The 17,869-nt window shown below is 32.9% G+C and overlaps 1 protein-coding gene across 1 annotated transcript in view; it reads right to left on the minus strand.

Moving 5' to 3' along the window:
* The window catches only part of LOC145265707 (S-crystallin SL20-1-like), a 296,744-nt gene that overhangs the window by 228,626 nt on the left and 50,249 nt on the right, over window positions 1–17,869 (minus strand). The window lies entirely within an intron of this gene.

Raw genomic sequence — 17,869 nt, forward strand, 5'->3', positions numbered from 1 at the left:
TGTTGTCTAACCACGTTCCGGCCAACTCATCTTCTGGCCTTCTTCAAGTGATTAACTACAACTGGATAAGTATACGGTCTCATAACTGTATCCCCAGTAATTACTGCCTTCCATAGTTACTGTTGTCTCACCACGTTTTGGCCAACTAATCAACTGGCATGCTTAAGATTGAAACCGCTATCTTCAGATAATGCTCACCTGAAACCGCTGAGATTCGCCACCTTTATCCACTGCGCCACAAGCCCCGAAGCTTCATCTCAAATGATTAAAAAATAATATATATATATATACATTATAGCAAAAGGTAAGTATGAAAAACCAGTAAAATACTAAAGAAAATAAAAAGACATTATCCAAAATTAACCGTGTTCTGTACGCGTTCTCCTTGCCGTCCTTTTTATCTATTTCTATAAAACTAGTGATTACATAGTATTAATATGTGTGGTGATATTTCCTTTCATGTATATTAAACTCTCAACCTTTTTGTCATTTAACTTTTTTTATAACCTTTGACTAAGAAAAAGAAGCAGAGACTTACTGAAGCGAGCGTAACAGGAGACATATAGAATTAAAACGACTGTGTAACACAACATACATTGAGAGAGAGAGACACAGAGAGAGAGAGAGAGAGAGAGAGAGAGAGAAGGTCAAATTAATAGACATACATTTTGTCAGATATGAATTCGCGTTGAATAGGGATACATATTAAAGAGATATGACAGGGGCATATATAACAATGATGAGGGAGGAGAGGAGAGACATTTATACATATACAGTTCTTATATTTCTCGAGGACTTCATACAGATACTGACTGGAGATGTATACAAGTTCTTAACACAGAGGATGGGAGATACATAATAATATAAGCGTTACACAATGTTCATTACAAGATGATCAACACATTACCTTTTTAGTGTTGAAAGATGACACATGACAACAGTTTTACACAAACACAATGATGATTCTTTATTCATTGGACCGGTCGAATGCTGATGACGTCAGGATTTCATATTTGGGATCTACATGGTTAATCTTCTAGCCTTCGCTTCCAAAGGGTCAGCTGACCACTGACTGTTAATTGACTGACTCTAATCTCTCTCCCCCTCTCTCTCTCTCTCTCCCTCTCTGACTGACCCCGTGACGCTTCTTACTGACCAGCTGACTGAAATTCGAAATAATATTTTTTTTAATCAATTTTCACCCCAAATAAGGCACAGTGCCACTTTGAAGCAGGGGGCTACTATCAGGGACTTAATTAGAGGGGTCATTATAAAGGGAGATGAGTAGAAAGATGTTTGCTAACATTACACTTGAACTTCTGCATATCAGTGCAGTTGGGAAAGCAAAATCTCGGAAGAGAGTTCCAAAGACCCGCAGTTCTTGGGAAGAAACTATTGGAGTAAAAAGCTTTCTTGCACCTAGGGATCTCTACTGTAAAGGGATGAAACTTAGTAGCTTGTCGGGTCTGTCGGGAGTAGTTACGTCGGGGAGGTACAAGTGTTTGCAATTCATCAGAGCATTCACCATTAAAGTATTTGTAGAACAGGCAGAGGGATGCAACATCTCGTTGATTGGACAGAGGCTAAAGCCTAGATGACAGTTCAGGACCTATCAGGTTGGCGACTCTCTTTTGAACCCTGTCCAGGAGCGAGAGACAAGCAGCAGATGCATCAGCCCAGATGTGACATCAATACTCCATACATGGGCGAATGGTGGCCTTATAGAGGTATAGGATACTTTCAGGCGTAAGTAGTTTTCTAGCACGGTAGAGAGAGCCAACCTTCCTTGCAGCAGCCTTGGCAATGCTCTCAATGTATCTATTCCAGTTCATATTCCCTGTAAACGTTAGGCCGAGGAGTTTAAAAGATGTACTTTCAGGCAATGTGTTCTTGGCCATTGGTATTGGTGGTAGAGAAGTTTCTTGTAGTTATTGAATGAAACAAGCTTAGTCTTAGCAGCATTGAATGTGACCATCCATTTTTGTCCCCATTCCGCTACAGATTGGAGGGAATCCTCTAGCGTTTCTGCCATCTAATATGGAGAAATGTCGTCTGTTTATGACGTCAGAAGTGGGTTTTTCAAACGTGACTAATTTTACGTGGCTATGCATGTTTTGTTCAAAACACACTTCTGCAAACAAAGAATCCTCTCCTAACCTATTTTCTACCTAACCTATTTTTTAACAATATATTTTTAATTTTCATTGTTCATTCTTTTACTGACATATTTAATATTCAGAATTAACAATAACCTTATTTTCTCACATTCCATTTCTAAACTTTACCTACAGGGTTCGATTTTCACCTATTTAATACTCTTCTTATTTACATGGAAAGGGGACAACATCTTTTCCTGTAACGTTAGTAGATATGTTAGTTGCAAATTGCAGTTAATAACAATACAAAATATCTTAGAAATATAAGTCACACTCAAAACTGAGGAATATTTTACTATGTATTTTATAATTAAACATTGTGAGCTAGGAAGTAGTAAATATGTTAGTTGCAAATTATAGGCAATAGCAATTCAAACAGAAAGAAAGTAGAAACATAATTCAATCCACAAATCAGGAATATTTTACTATGTATTTTTTTATGATTAACAGCATATATTGAGAGAGAGAGAGAGTGAAAATGATAGACATACACTTGCGAGATATGAATTAGATATGCTAGTTGTAAATTGCAGTTAATACCTATATAACTGTTTAACTTTGGAACTCCCTTCTGTTTCCCAACTGTACTGACATGCAGAAGTTCAAGTGTAATGTGCTGCTTTGCAGCTCATCTCCCTATTTAAGAATATGTTTTTTTCGATTAAATATGTGTTTTTATTAAACCCACCCCCCAAAAAAAAGAACAAGGCACAGTGTTGGACGTGTGTGTGTCTTTCCCTGTTCTATCGATGTTACATTTGTCTATCTCTGTTTCACAATCAACGCTAAATGTCAAACTGTAGTCGTTATCAACTCCCATACGACGTCTAGCGCATCTAGTTGTCAACTGTCACTGTCCAACTTCCATCCGCTACCTAGCGTATCTAGATGTCAACTGTCTGTCTCCTCTACGTTGGTATAACTGGTCGCCCACTGCACCCTGGTTACCGGAAGCTGCCCTTCCTTGTTTTATCAATAGGTGTCTATTGTTATTGTTTGTTACTTCCTATCTATTGTTAATTGTAGGATATTTCCTCTTTCTTTGTTTTTCTAAGCCATTTCCTATCTCTTTGTCTATTGTGGGATATTTCCGATTTCTTTGTTTATTCTAAGCTATTTTCTCTCTATTGTTAGTTGTAGGATATTTCCGATTTCTTTGTTTACTCTAAGCTATTTCCTCTTCCTTTGTCTATTGTAGGCTATTTTCGATTTCTGTGTTTATTCTAGGCTATTTCCTATCTCTTTGTCTATTGTAGGATATTTCCGATTTCTTTGTTTATTCTAAGCTATTTCCTCTTCTTTTGTCTATTCCCCCCCTCGTAGCACTTAGTGGCTCAAATCCACCCCGGGGCCACTTTATAGTATCACACATATAAGCGCATGGGAAAATATCAGCAGCAGCAAAGGAAAGCTGGCTTGCGCAAAGATTAGCAGCAGTAGCAGCAGTAGTTGAAAAACGCGCATATGCAAATAAAAAAGAGAAAAAATGCCTGGGAGAATAACAAAGTGTGCGTCGAAGAAAATGTGAAGTCGGTGGTGAGAAATGTTTTACTAATGCCGGCGTGAGATCAAAGAAGAAAAGTCGGCGTCGAATAAAATGGACGTGTAAATAGCGAAGACGGGAATGGACCAGCTGTGACCGGAATGTGGTCGGAGTAAGAAGAAACGCTTGCCTGATAAAATAGACAGTAGCAGCAAGAGACTTTTGTTTTAAGTTGTGCCGAAAGTAACGGAAATAAAACTTGTGTTAAAAGAGAAAAATTGCCGACCTGGATTTTTATTTATATTTAATTTTATTTTTAGTAGTAGTTCAGACCGGCTTTGCTCGGACGCTATGTAGTTTTCATAACTTTATGTGCATATGTATATATATATATATATATATATATATATATATATATATATATATATATATATATATATACTAAAATATCTTAATACTCTTTATGTAAAATTTCAAATATTTAAACAACAAAATTGTCTGAATAGTGTGCTAGACACCGCAACGGTCAAATCTTTTGAACTTTGATCCCTGGGCAGTCAAATTCACTGCGAAAACACGATTAAAAAGCTTGTCCTATGGTTGAATACACTTCATGTAAAATTTCAAATGTTTAGTCAAAAAATTGGCTGCATAATTTTTTAGAGACCGCAGAGTTCTAATTTTTAAAAGCTTTGACCCCTATTTTGACTCCTTAACATTTATTGCTTTGGATATAAATCAAATTAAAACGTTTGAGCTATGTCCAAGCAATTTATGTCTAAAATTTCAAGTGTTTAGACCTAAAAATTGGCGGAAGAGTTTGGTAGAGTTTTCAGATGTAAAATCGTTAAACTTTGACCCCTTAACAGCCAAATTTTTGTCCGAAAATTAAAAAGATTTTTTCAACTTCAATATCCCTTACGTAAAATCTCATATCTATAGACTGAAAACTGACAGAGTAGTTTTGTAGGGAAATATACACACACACACAGGCAATTTAACTTATATATATATATATATATATATATATATATATATATATATATATATATAATGAATAAATGACAAAAGACTATATTCCAAAATTCATGATGTTGACCATCTTATAATTTATTCCTTTAATAAAGCTGACATTTACAATTTTTGTCAGTATCTGTTTCGTAGCGCAAAATCAATCACTTAATTATTATATTAATCAGTGAATCTATTATGCCCTTAATTCATCAGAAGAAATAGTAGCAATCAATCCATCAAAAGGAAATAAAGTACATTGTGGCATGATTAAAATCCGAAAATTGGAAGAGCTGTAAATACCTTATAATATGTTTCCATTATGCCATTATGAATTTTAAAAATAAAGTCACTAAACCCTATATCTAAAATTTCAAGTGTTTAGACCCAAAATTTTCGGAGGAGTTTGGTAGAGTTCTCTATGGTCAAATCGTTGAACTTTGACCCCTTAACAGCCAAATTTCTAACCGAAATCCGATCACAAAGATTTTCCCAAATCTCAGTACCCTGTATATAAAATTTTGAGTCTGTAGACTAAAAATTGACAGAGTTATTGCGTAGGGAAATGTACACACAGACACAGACACACACACATAGACACGTTCACTTATATATATATATATATATATATATGTGTGTGTGTGTGTGTGTGTGTGTGTGTGTGTGTGTGTGTGTAATATAATTAGCTAATAAAATAAACAGAATATCAATGATAAACTAATTAAATAGGCCAATTTAATTTAGATAATGATAGCAAATATGATGGCAAGATATAAAACTAAATATTTAAAATGAACCATGAATGTAAGTACGATCATATATCTTGCATAATGCAGTAGTTAATTGTAAAGTGATAAAAAAGAACATACAACTATATTCTATATTAAAATGTGGATGAAAAATTAAATATTAAATTAGAATAGGGAATAGTAATTAATCGTGATATAAGAACTCCTAGATTGATCGTAATGTTTAGAAATGTTAAACTTTAGTTGTCCAATAAAATTAGTTAAAGGATAGGAATTATAAATTTGTAATAAACATAATTTTACAAATGTATTTATATTAATCACATTTTAAATATGAATTTAACAAGGCTGATAGCCATTAGTCGCGTGCTCTCGTGTAATGAATGAATGCGTGAATGTAGGATTGACATGACATCCTTAAAGATAAACTAAAATGACCGAAAAATGGGCTTAAATGACTTAAATAAAAAGTAAATGACTTAGAATGACTTTAATGAACTTCAGGATGAATTGAATGACCTTAAGAATAACTTTAATGCTTAAAAAATAACTAGAACCCTCCAAAAACAACTTGAATGATCTGGAGAATGACTTGAATGTCTTTGAGACTGACTGGTTGATAAAGTGGGTGATCATTTTACATCAAATTAATACAGAAAAGTGATCCCCCACTTTATATCACAATAAGTACAGCATGTAGTAAGAACACATACTACACTTTGATCTTGGTCAAAAGTCCTAGAAACGTTTAAAAAGCTAAGAACAGCATGTATTAACAACAGACCTTTGATCTTAACCAAAAAGGCCAAGCACAAAAGTGTTACAGACAGACCGTCAGACCGACCGACGGAGTGGCTTATAGGGTCGCTTGCACGCGACTAAAAATCAACTGCATATGTTGAAACAAGTGGTTATTGTTTAATTGATGTGTGGACTCAAATATATGAGCCAAATGTGTTACTTGTGAGAATAGATGAAAAACAATATTATAGTTATAATAAGGTATATCTATTAAGTATTAATTAAGATAAATTATATATATTTTAATATATATATATATATATATATATATATATATATATATATATATATATATATATAGATAAATTAACTAAACGTCTATGAATTCATTTCGGAATTATAAGTTAAATTAAAGGAAAGAAGAGAAAGAGAAGAAAAAAGGAATACATAGAGTAGCAGAAAAGAAAATCGAAAGTAAACATAATCTACAATATAATGTCTAAATAACATTCAACGTCTTTATCCACTACGCCACGGGCCCGTGGCGTAGTGGATAGAGACGTCGGGGCCCATGTCACATTGAATAGAGACGTTGAATCTCTGGGGTTTCAGGTGAAAATTGTCTGGATATAGCGGTTTCAATCCTACCCAAAGCCGGCCAGAGGCTTACTTGGCAAAAAACCTGGTGGGACGACAACAACTATGGAAGGCAGTAATTGATGATTGATGCAGTTAGAAAATTCGGAGGTCCTATCTCGTCGCGGTTACCACCTGAAGAAGGCCAGAGGAATAATTGGCCGAAACGTCAGGAAACAACATCTAATAGATGAGGTTAATAGTCCGCAATAAAATTAATAAAAAAAATAAAAAAAGTTTCTTTTCAGTGTTCAATTTTTCTTCTTTGATAATATATGGTTAAACTATACAAAAAAAAACTAAATAATTGATAATGATTGCACTGCGCCCAGTGTTATTGAAACGTTTTATAAAATTATGTACCCATAAAATCTTTATATATATATATATATATATATATATATATATATATATTACACAGTGATCACCAATTATCAAGGCCCGGAAGCCACTCAGGGATAGGGGTTATTGCAAGTACATTACGTTAGTGTGGAGATTTGATGAAGTGTGTACTTAAGGGGCGGTTCATTAGGAATTTGTTAACATTGGACTTGAAGACATTCAAGTTGTAGTCCGGTGGGAAGCAGGCAGACGGAACAGAGTTCCACAGGCGTGCAGTTCTAAGAAAGAAGCTTTGCTCATGGAATCCGCGTTTTGATTTAGGTACAGATATAGAGTGGGGGAAATTTTTCACAGTGGATTGAGCTAGATGGGTGTTTTTCGTGAAAGATTGGCCAGGGGGGACCAGAGATTGGAGTTCAGACGAGCACCTGCCATGGAAATAACGATAAAACAAGGATAGGCTCGCAACGTCTCTTCTGTGGGAGAGAGGTTGCAGGGTAGAGAAAAGGGCATCTCCCACTAAGCCACGAAGTCTATTTTGTACTCTGTCAAGGCAGGATAGGCTATATTTAGCAGCTCCTGCCCAGATATGGCAACAGTATTCCATCCTATATATATATATTAGTCCTCGCGCAAGAGCAGGACACAAAATATTTTAAATAATAATAACAGAATAGAATAACAATAACAAAGACTTTCGTGGGCGCGGACTACTATTGACCGTAACCAGTTATACAATCCTTTTGAAATTTTCATCCCTATTTTTCTCGTTATGTGCTGAATATGTGTTAATGAAACCTATATGAAATATGTTCTTTATTAAATTTATTTGTTAATGAAACCTATATGAAATATGTTCCTTATTAAATTTTTTTATGAAAGAAGTTTTTAAAAATTTAATCTAAAAGGTTATTTTTAAGTTTTTGTTTAAAACAATTCAGATTTTCTCATTATTCAGACCTGTATTACAAAGAGAGAGTTGCAAAAAATGAGTTGCGGTGTGGGAAGAAATACAAACTGAAACAGAGAGAATATTCAGACCTGTAATAATACAAAGAGGGGTTTGCAAAAATGAGTTGTGGTGTGAGGAGAAGTAAAAATTGAAATAGAGAGAAAGAGAGTTTTAAAATATAATCTTAAAAAGATAAGATAAGATACAAGTTAGAAAAGCAAGTTAGAAAAGCATTTCATCCAAGGCATAGAAATTGTTTAACAAAATGTTTTTACTAGAGGCTTTAAAAATAAAGGTACATGATTCAATTTAAAATTTATTTATCTTCAAAGTGCACTTTTATAAATTTTACAAAGTAAGGTATAAAAATTTAATTTAAATTGAAGCGAAAAATTACCTTGGATTTATTTTATGTAATGTACATTTTGTTGCAATTAAAAAAAAAACATTATCTTCCATCTAGCAATTAATAATATAGATATAAAATTTTCAATGATTTTTTAAGTGCAACACAATGTACATTACATAAAATAAATCCAAGGAAATTTTGTTATTCAATTTTTACGGATATTTCTTTTATCGGTTTAAGGCGGTTAAGATAGTTTTTAATGTGTCAAATTGGGTCAAAATTGAATAAGTCGTTATACATTTTGTACATTCGTCTTAGTTTATTTTTAATTTTTAATTTTTTATCAGTTCATATGCGTGTCACGTTGGTACAGTGGTAACGTCACCAACGTAAAAAGGCTTAAAACTCCTTAGTCCTTGGGTTTAAATTGGGTCTATTATACTCGGCAAATAATTCATAGATAGAATAAATAACTAATCTTGAAATGGGTCTTTTAAATCTGAACACTTTTGCCTATTTAGGGCAGTTGTCCATCACAATTATGTAATTCCAATCCTCTAGTGGCCTTGCGAAAATTATATGTTACAAGTTCGCCATCTTAGGTGAGGATGGAATTTCTTTTCCCCAAACACCAGGATTACCATGTACAAAATCATCTATTTGTTGGTAACATCAAATGTAAACGACATCAGATGAGTTGGCGAGAACAGGAAATGTTTATGAAAACATAAAATCATAAAATTGCGATCCCATTAACGAAACGGCTGTAATGGAGAACTCCAAGATGAAATAAAAAAAAAATTACAAACACAGAAAAAAATGTATAAGTCTTTGAATTTCAACAGATTTTTGTATTATATATATATATATATATATATATATATATATATATATATATATATATATATATATATGTGTGTGTGGTCCTTTTGTATCATATATATATATGGTCCTTTTGAATTATATATATATATATATTGTTATAAGAAAAAACAATACCCCCTTCTTCCTTTCATGTCATGATAAATGTATGTATTAGTCAAGCAGACACCCCATTCCCAACCTCCCTCAATCCACCCACGCAAAGGAAATCACAGAGACAAGATCCCCCGCCGTATCTCCGCCGTCTTTCGACAAGCCGGCGAACATAACGGATGCAAATCAGACAGAAACCCCAACCCACCCATCTCAGAAGGGAACACGTGGAAATAACAAAACTTCAGCGGGAAATTTTGTTGGGCTCGAACAGCCAGAGGAACGCTGGTTAAAAATGAGTGCCCCGAAGAAAATGGGGTAAACACCAGCGTAGAAAGACGCATAGGTGAAATATTCAACTCGCATCGGCGGATCGACATCGTATCGAAAAGGGAAACCAACTCAAAGCTTGGATATACCTTGGCCGAATGTTATTCTTGGAGATGAATATCCCTCCAATGGAGAATCTTATGCTAAAAATCACTCGTCAGGAATAATTTTAAAAGAAAAAAAAAGAGAACGGTGACGAAGAAGAAAAGACATTTGTGTTAACGATGCTCGTCGGGACCGGACAATTATCAGAAGCTAAGTATTTATCAATTTTCATTCACTCCAATCCGCCCATGTCTCTATGCTAAAATATCATTCATGTTATATATAAAGTGATTTTTTTCCATGTGCATTGAAAGAAGAACGATAATTGCGACTAAATTTTTCTTTTCATTCAAAACAAAAGAAAAGGAGGGGGGGGAAGAGACAATACATCTCCATCAACAAACGTTATTATTGTCCCCCCCATCTCGACCCATAATGTTGTCTGCACCCCCATTTGCATTATCGTTGTTTTATTTTTATTTATTTTTTTTTTTTTTGCATTCACCTGTATTACACTCATGTTGGTTGGTTGGTTGTTTTTGTTTTACGGCATATCAACCTTTTCCAGGTTATTTAATGCCGAATCTAGTGATTTTGAGGAACGATTTTTTAATGGAGTATATTTGTTTTTTTTTTAAGTCGGATTCTATTTAACCCATAGTTGGGACCCTTATAGGTACTACCACTCCGGGTCAGAGTGGACCTGGGAGCAATGGCAATTAAAGGGTGGCTCCACACTCCCCAAAGCCCGCAAGCTGGGGCCTCACCATCGGATATAGTTCTAGGTCATATCCAGGACCACTTTTTTTCATCTTACTCATGTTTAGTAGTAGTAGTAGTAGTTGTAATAATAATAATAATAATAATAATAATAATAATAATAATAATAATAATAATAAACTGCCGACTGCAGAGTTCGAACTTGAATCTTTAGATCAAAGTTTCTATTTTTTTTTTTTTTTTATCCCTGGGCGTACTCCTGTGATTACTAAATTTTGGGGACTCACTGTTTATTTAAATATTTCACTCATGTAAATAAATTAATGTATTTTTAGTATGTTCATACTCGATTGTGTCATCGTTGTTCTAATAATTAACCGTGAATATCGTTAAGGTGTTTCATGACGATAATGTTGGTTCGAACCTTAGCAAGGGCCATTTGGTTGTAATATCGTCATAACCGGCACGCTGCATATTTTTTTAATTTTATTTTACAACTTGCGTTTGGAGGGAGAATTTCACTTTGAAATTCCTAACCCCGGACCCGGGCTATCGACACACGGGATTCCAATCCGAGATCCTGATACACGTCAAACCGCTGGGTTAGACCCAACTTTAAGAGCTTTCTTCTTTACATAACCCTTATTGATAATTTAATAACGTCTCCACGTAACTTTACTTTATATATATATATATATTTATATATATATATATATATATATATATATATATATACAGTATTACCCACGTAAAAGTAGTCCGATCTTTCTCTAAACAAGTTTCTTCCATAATAAGCCGCCCACTTAAAAGTAGCCCAAACTCTCTAATCTTTTACTTAACGGCCAACTGACAAAATGCCATTCTTTCTCAAACAAGATGGCGCTATATACCACACGTCTCACAGATCAGTGACACTAGTTCATGACATGTTTGCTAAAGAACGAACAATAAGCAAAGGGTTATGGCCGCCACGTTCCCCGGACTTGTTATCATGTTGTTTTTTTGTAGGTTTCCCTTCAACTTTTTGAGTAGATTTGAAAGATTAAGGACTAAACTTAATTTCCCAAAGGAAAATTTATTTGTACACGTGAAAAAAAAGTTATGAAAAATGTTTTCACGACGAGTTTTAAAATCCTTTTAGAGATAACTATTAGTTTTCTGTGTCTATTTCAAAGATAATTAGTAAAGTCCTAAGATATTGAATTAAATAAAAAAGTAAACACTTGTTTTTCTAAAAATAGAGTCGGTAGTGCGAGAAATTCATTTTGCTTCGAGTTATATCGAATTCATTAATACGGAGTTGGGAGCTATTTTCGTATTTTTTATTGTTAAAATTACGATGATTTATTTATATAGAAAAGCAAAAATAAACACATACTGTTTACATTAAGCGAGACCATCACGGCCTGTAGTAATAAGACCAAAATATCTTTTTAGTGATGTTACGTGACGCCAGGCGATGATAAATAATTGTCCACAATGAAAAAAATGGCCCATCGGTACGAAGAAAACCACCTATTTATTAAAGAAAAATTAAGTAAAATGTTATAATTAAAAACACGCATGGGTGCAGTAAACATATACCAAAATGTCGAAGCCATCCGTCCAGTGGTTATTTAGACTACTAATAACGAACGAACCAAGAATTACATATATATATATATATATATATATATATATATATATATATATGTTAAATTCGTTTATTTTTGCCCGTACCTAAACAATGGATATTAGCAGCAAATCGACCATTGTGGATCATCTTTTTACTCTTCAGGAAATTAAAGATTAAATTAGATTCCTATTTCAGTCACCTAAATTATTTAGTGTGAAAGGAGTTTAGGAATTTATATCCAAATCTTAAATACTATTTTTACTTAAATAAAAATAACATTATACATTAAATAAAATAAATAATAATAAATAAGTAAAATTTGCATAGAATGCTCTGCCTTATGGTTATTGTAAAAAATAGAACGGAAATTTAAATTTCGTTCCCTTTTAAATTCGGTACATGTTTACATTATGTCCAACTCATCGTTCACATTCGACATGTTAACTTATATAAGTTTTCAGGTATGCTGACATGGTTAGGGGTGTCTATTCCGAAATCCGTTCTTAACATAGGAAGGTTTGGGGTGTCTATTCCGAGACCCGTTCTTAACATGGGTAGATTGGAGTGTTTATTGGTTGTAAACGTACCCGACAATCTATAAATGTGGGCATTCCCAATGTGAACGGTAAGTTGGAATTATATAAAAAAAAATAATAAAAAGATATACCAAACTGACTTTTCGCTTAAAAATGGAATTATTTACCTTTCGTTAATAACTTTTTTGTTTTTAATAGTTTGTGTTTTATATATATACTAGCGGGGGTACCCGGCGTTGCCTGAGTGTTTGTTTCCGGGATGGAGAGGGGAGTTTTAAAAAATGTTATGGTAGGTAAGTAGGAAGGATCAAACCCGGAGTCATGAGTAAAAGTAGGAAAATAAAGTGTGAAAAAAAAACATCTGCAACGTTAACAGTTCGGCCACCAAGAAAAGTCCATTCCAGTTGCTTAGGAAAAAAAAACGACTACAGTAGGTCGGCGCGAACGTGAAAATATAATGTGAATTGTCCAGCACGCTAACCACTACGCCACAGAGCACTGCAGCTTAGTTTAGTGATTTTAAATAACTTCACATGAAAGAACTACGAAGCCAAACCGGTGTTCTCTTCTCAACTGTTCCTTGTGAACGATCCCCAAACGGTGTTAAGTGGTGGCAGGGGGAGGAGGAATTTATTAGAGAGAAAATATTTTACCACTTCCATTGATCTTAACCGATTTTGGCCGTGACTTCTCAGCAGAAAAAGTATAGAAATCTAAGATTATCGAGGAATTTGAGAAATAATAAGCCTATAACACACCTCAGATATTGTTCTGCCGTTTGTGCATATTATATTTGCATGAAATATCTTGATTTTTTAATCCTATTAATGTCAAAATCAGACGGGATAAAATGAGTTCATTTTATATATATATATATATATATATATATATATATATATATATATATATATATATATAAGAATAGAATAGAAGAGAAGAAGAGAAGAAGAGAAGATAAAGTACAACTGTTGAATGTTATTGAGGGCACAATTAAAAAAAAGTTAAAACGGAGCGAAATTAACGTTTCCGTTCCATTTTTACAATAACCGTACCAATAAGGAGGATTGATTTACTAGGATTTGTATTAGAAGCTGAGCACTTATTAAAATTATTTAATTGTTGAATTTTTTGCATTTTGGTTAATTTTTTTAGTTTGCAATCGCTGATAGCCCACTCAAAAAATTGAACACAAGACGAAATTAAAAAGAATCGTACTCATGCAGAATTTGACCCCCTCCCCCGCCGATTCCATTTATGGTTAAGGTTCGACCGGCAATCACCGGATTCAACCGAGAGTTGTTACAATGTTGAAACACTAAATCAACACTTTTTTTTCTTAATTAATTAATTAATGATGGGAGTATTTTTCTGTTTATTTTCTTTACATCTGTTGACAAAAATATAATTTGTACATTTTCTTGAAAAAAAATAAAACATTTCTCTACTTTCACCTAACTATTTACAGTGTTCATATAAAGTGTTCACCTTGTCTTTTTATAATACAAATTCCGTTTTCAAAAAGAAACGTTTACTGCCAAGTTTCTTTAAAAAAATAAAAAGTGTAAGTTTTCCCGAAAAAAAAACAACCCTTTCCCCTAACAATCTATGGAAAAAATAAATCTTTTTTTTTTTGAGGAAAAAAACAACTTTTATTGATAAAAGAATTTGGAGAAAATATTAACGGTAAATAAACAATAAAAATGCAATTTTTCTTGGGGAGTGTGTTTTATTTTAACAAAATGAGCCACAGCAACGCGTGACCGGGTACAACAATATATATATATATATATATATATATATATATATATATATATATATATATATATATATATATATATAAAAATTACAATTAAATTTACCGAAATGACCAAAATGGTAAAATTAAAGTATATTATGAATATTAAAGAATTAATATTTATAAAGTTATCTCAGCCAGATGTAAAAGCTCGATAAAACCAAATAGGAGATAGAGCTTATAATACGAGCAAACAGTTAATAAAACATGTTAAAAAACACTTTGAAATGAGTTAAAAACATATTTAATCTGAAAAGGAAACACTAGATACCAGTGTTTCCTTTTCAGATGAGCTCATTGCTCGTATATATATATATATATATATATATATATATATATATATGTATGTATATATTCGTCTTCCTGTCTGTTTGATTGTTTGTTCACAATTTGATTAATATATACAAAAGGTTCCTTACTTTACTATTTTATTTGTTTCTATATATATTATCATTCTTGCAAGAATATACAATCAATAAATCAGCTCATTAGCATATGATATTAAGAAACATCGATGTTATTAAATAACGATATTTTAATTAATGCTTATAACGAGAGAATTGTTTCAAGTGTGCTATTTAAAGGTGTTATTTAATAAATTTTAAACAATAATTTTATCGATAACATATTTAATTTAATTTATTTGGAATTATTATTCAATCATTGATTTTTTTAAATAATTAAGAGTTATTTTCCCCTTAGGATCTATCGAATATTTTATGTCTTTGTTTTCATCATTCTTTAAACGGTAAACTTTTACGATGTCACCCGGCGTTGTTTGACACCCCCAAAAATAAAGATCTACTCTAAAATTCAAAATTCTACAATTTACACTTTTCTTTTGTCACGTTAATCTCATCGATTACAAACTTAAATTTCTAATTAAAAAAGGTAAAGTTTTACGACGGGACCCAGCGTCGTTTAACCCCTAAAAAATAAATACCTATTTTTGAGGGCCTAATACGTTTAGACAGCCTTTATATATAATATGAAAGAAGAAATTCGGAAAAAGAAAGAAAATTAACATTTAAGAGTGGAGCATCACTTCTCTGTATAAATTTAACGTAGAATGAGCACCCATTTTGGCCACAAAGCGTTCAACGAGACATGTCATCTCTAGCATTTTTTCAAGTTTGGCGATCGAGGGGGGCGAAACATGACAAATACAGTTTTTTGTGGTGGGGGCGGGAATTACATTTTAAACATAAAATAACGATAAATTTAATTAATTTTTATGATACCATTCTGTACTTTCACCAAACAATTTTATAAACAAAACGAACCCCAAAATAGGACAAATTCAATTTTTTTGGAGGGGGAAGGATTACATCAGAAATATAGAATGAGGAAAAATTTAATTTAATTGTTTTTGGAATTAATTTTTGGTAGATCTTTATTTTTTTAGGTGTTCTGCCTACTTGGTTTTATTTAGTAATTTTTTTTTATTTTTGGGGGAGGGATCGAACGGGTATTCGCTGCTGTTTTAATTGAAACAAAAGTTGTAATGATTTATTTTAAATTATTTGGGGGGGAGGGTTTTCTTTCCAGTGCTCAATATCCGGAGAATAGTTTATTCTCTTTGTATCCCTTCTGCCGCAATACCTGGTGGAGAGAGTATGACGTACTTCTTTTGGGGGCGATTACATTTACATATTTTCATCCGTTCTTTTATTTTTGGAGTTATTGTGAGGGTATCCACGTCGCCAAAGATGAAAATTGTTAGTATAGCAGGTGTGCTCCAAACGGAACTTCATGTCAGTCTAGGCAACGCCGGGTACCCATGCTATTAAAAACATATAATATACATAATTTTATATTATATGTATATAATATATATATATATATATATATATATATATATATATATATATATATATATATAAAGACAACATAACAGAGAACAAGAAAAAAAAGCTCACGCTAAAACAAGTTAAAAACCAAACAAACAAAATAAATAAATAAAATAAGAATAAAGACAAATAAAAATAGCAAATTTATAAACATGTTAATCACCTAATCATACCATACATACATCCCCTACTCACATTTGGCCCGAGGCCTTACATAGCTGCACAACTTCCGGCCCTTCATCCAGCATGCTTTGAATCGACCTGTTACGCACACCATTTGAAAAGGGAAAATTTTTCCGAAATTATTATGGAACACGTCGCATGAAAACAAGTAAGACATTTTACCATACAACTAAATAAATATATTAAAAAAAAATAATAATAATAAAACATATATATATATGTATTATTGATTTGTAAATCACCACTTGTTCTCGTCTCCTCTTACCAAGCGCGACTATAATTCATTCCTCGCATTGTGACAGCCTTCTAAATCCCTTTTGCATACCTATCCCACACAATGCTTCAAGCAAACTACATATCAATCCTATATATATATATATATATATATATATATATATATATATATATATATATATATATATATATATATATTATACTAGCATGGGTGCCTGGCGTTGCCCGTGTGTTTATAGGTGTGTGTTGAGCAAAAAAAAAGTGGTAGTAAGACGGCAGGCTTGAACCCGTACCGCGAAGGAGGAAAAGAACGGAGGAAAAACGTGTCGTCTTTGCTGTTACGATCAAAGCCAAACTTGAAGTGACGTAGGTTTAAATTAAGGCTAGACAATCGGAAAGAGGGGATGATTTTCGAAAATATCGGCGAAAAAAGCAATCCCTCCCTGTAGAAAAGTGCCCAGTTAAGAGTGAACAAATTAATGCTTTTGTCCAATTTTTCGGTATTTGTCGTCTGAAGGGTCGAGCTTCAAAACAATACTGATCTTGTGAAAATCTGTCGCCTCTGTTGAAAGTTTTAGGTAAACATTCAAACATAAATACATAGATTTATATATTTGTAGCTCAAATTTTCGATGAAATAAAAAACAGTTATTTAAAAGAAAAAATATGTCTTTGAATTTCAACAAAGTTTTTACTATATATCTATATCTATCTATCTATATATCTATAAAAGTGAACGTGTCTGTCTGTCTGTCTGTCTGTCTGTCTGTCTGTGTACATTTCCCTACGCAATAACTCTGTCAATTTTTAGTCTATAGACTCGAAATTTGAAATACCGGGTACTGAGATTTGGGAGAATCGATGTGACGGGTGTCAGCCAGAAATTTGGCTGTTAAGGGGTCAAATTTCAACGATTTGACCTTTAAGAACTCTACCAAACTCCTCCGACAATTTTGGGTCTAGACACTTGAAATTTTAGATATAGGTTCCTTGAACATGGATCTAACTTAATAAAGTGATTTGAGCCCGAGACAATAAATTTTAAGGGGTCATAATAGGGGTCAAAGTTTTTAAAAATTAACCATTTTTTTGTTTTTTTTCTTTTTTTGCACAGCATACACCTCCAAACACCCGAGCAACGCCGGGCACCCCTGCTAGTATATATAT

This window comes from Euprymna scolopes, chromosome 40 (assembly GCF_053919585.1).
Source record: "Euprymna scolopes isolate OS-2025 chromosome 40, ASM5391958v1, whole genome shotgun sequence".
In the NCBI taxonomy this organism is placed as follows: Eukaryota; Metazoa; Mollusca; class Cephalopoda; order Sepiida; family Sepiolidae; genus Euprymna; species Euprymna scolopes.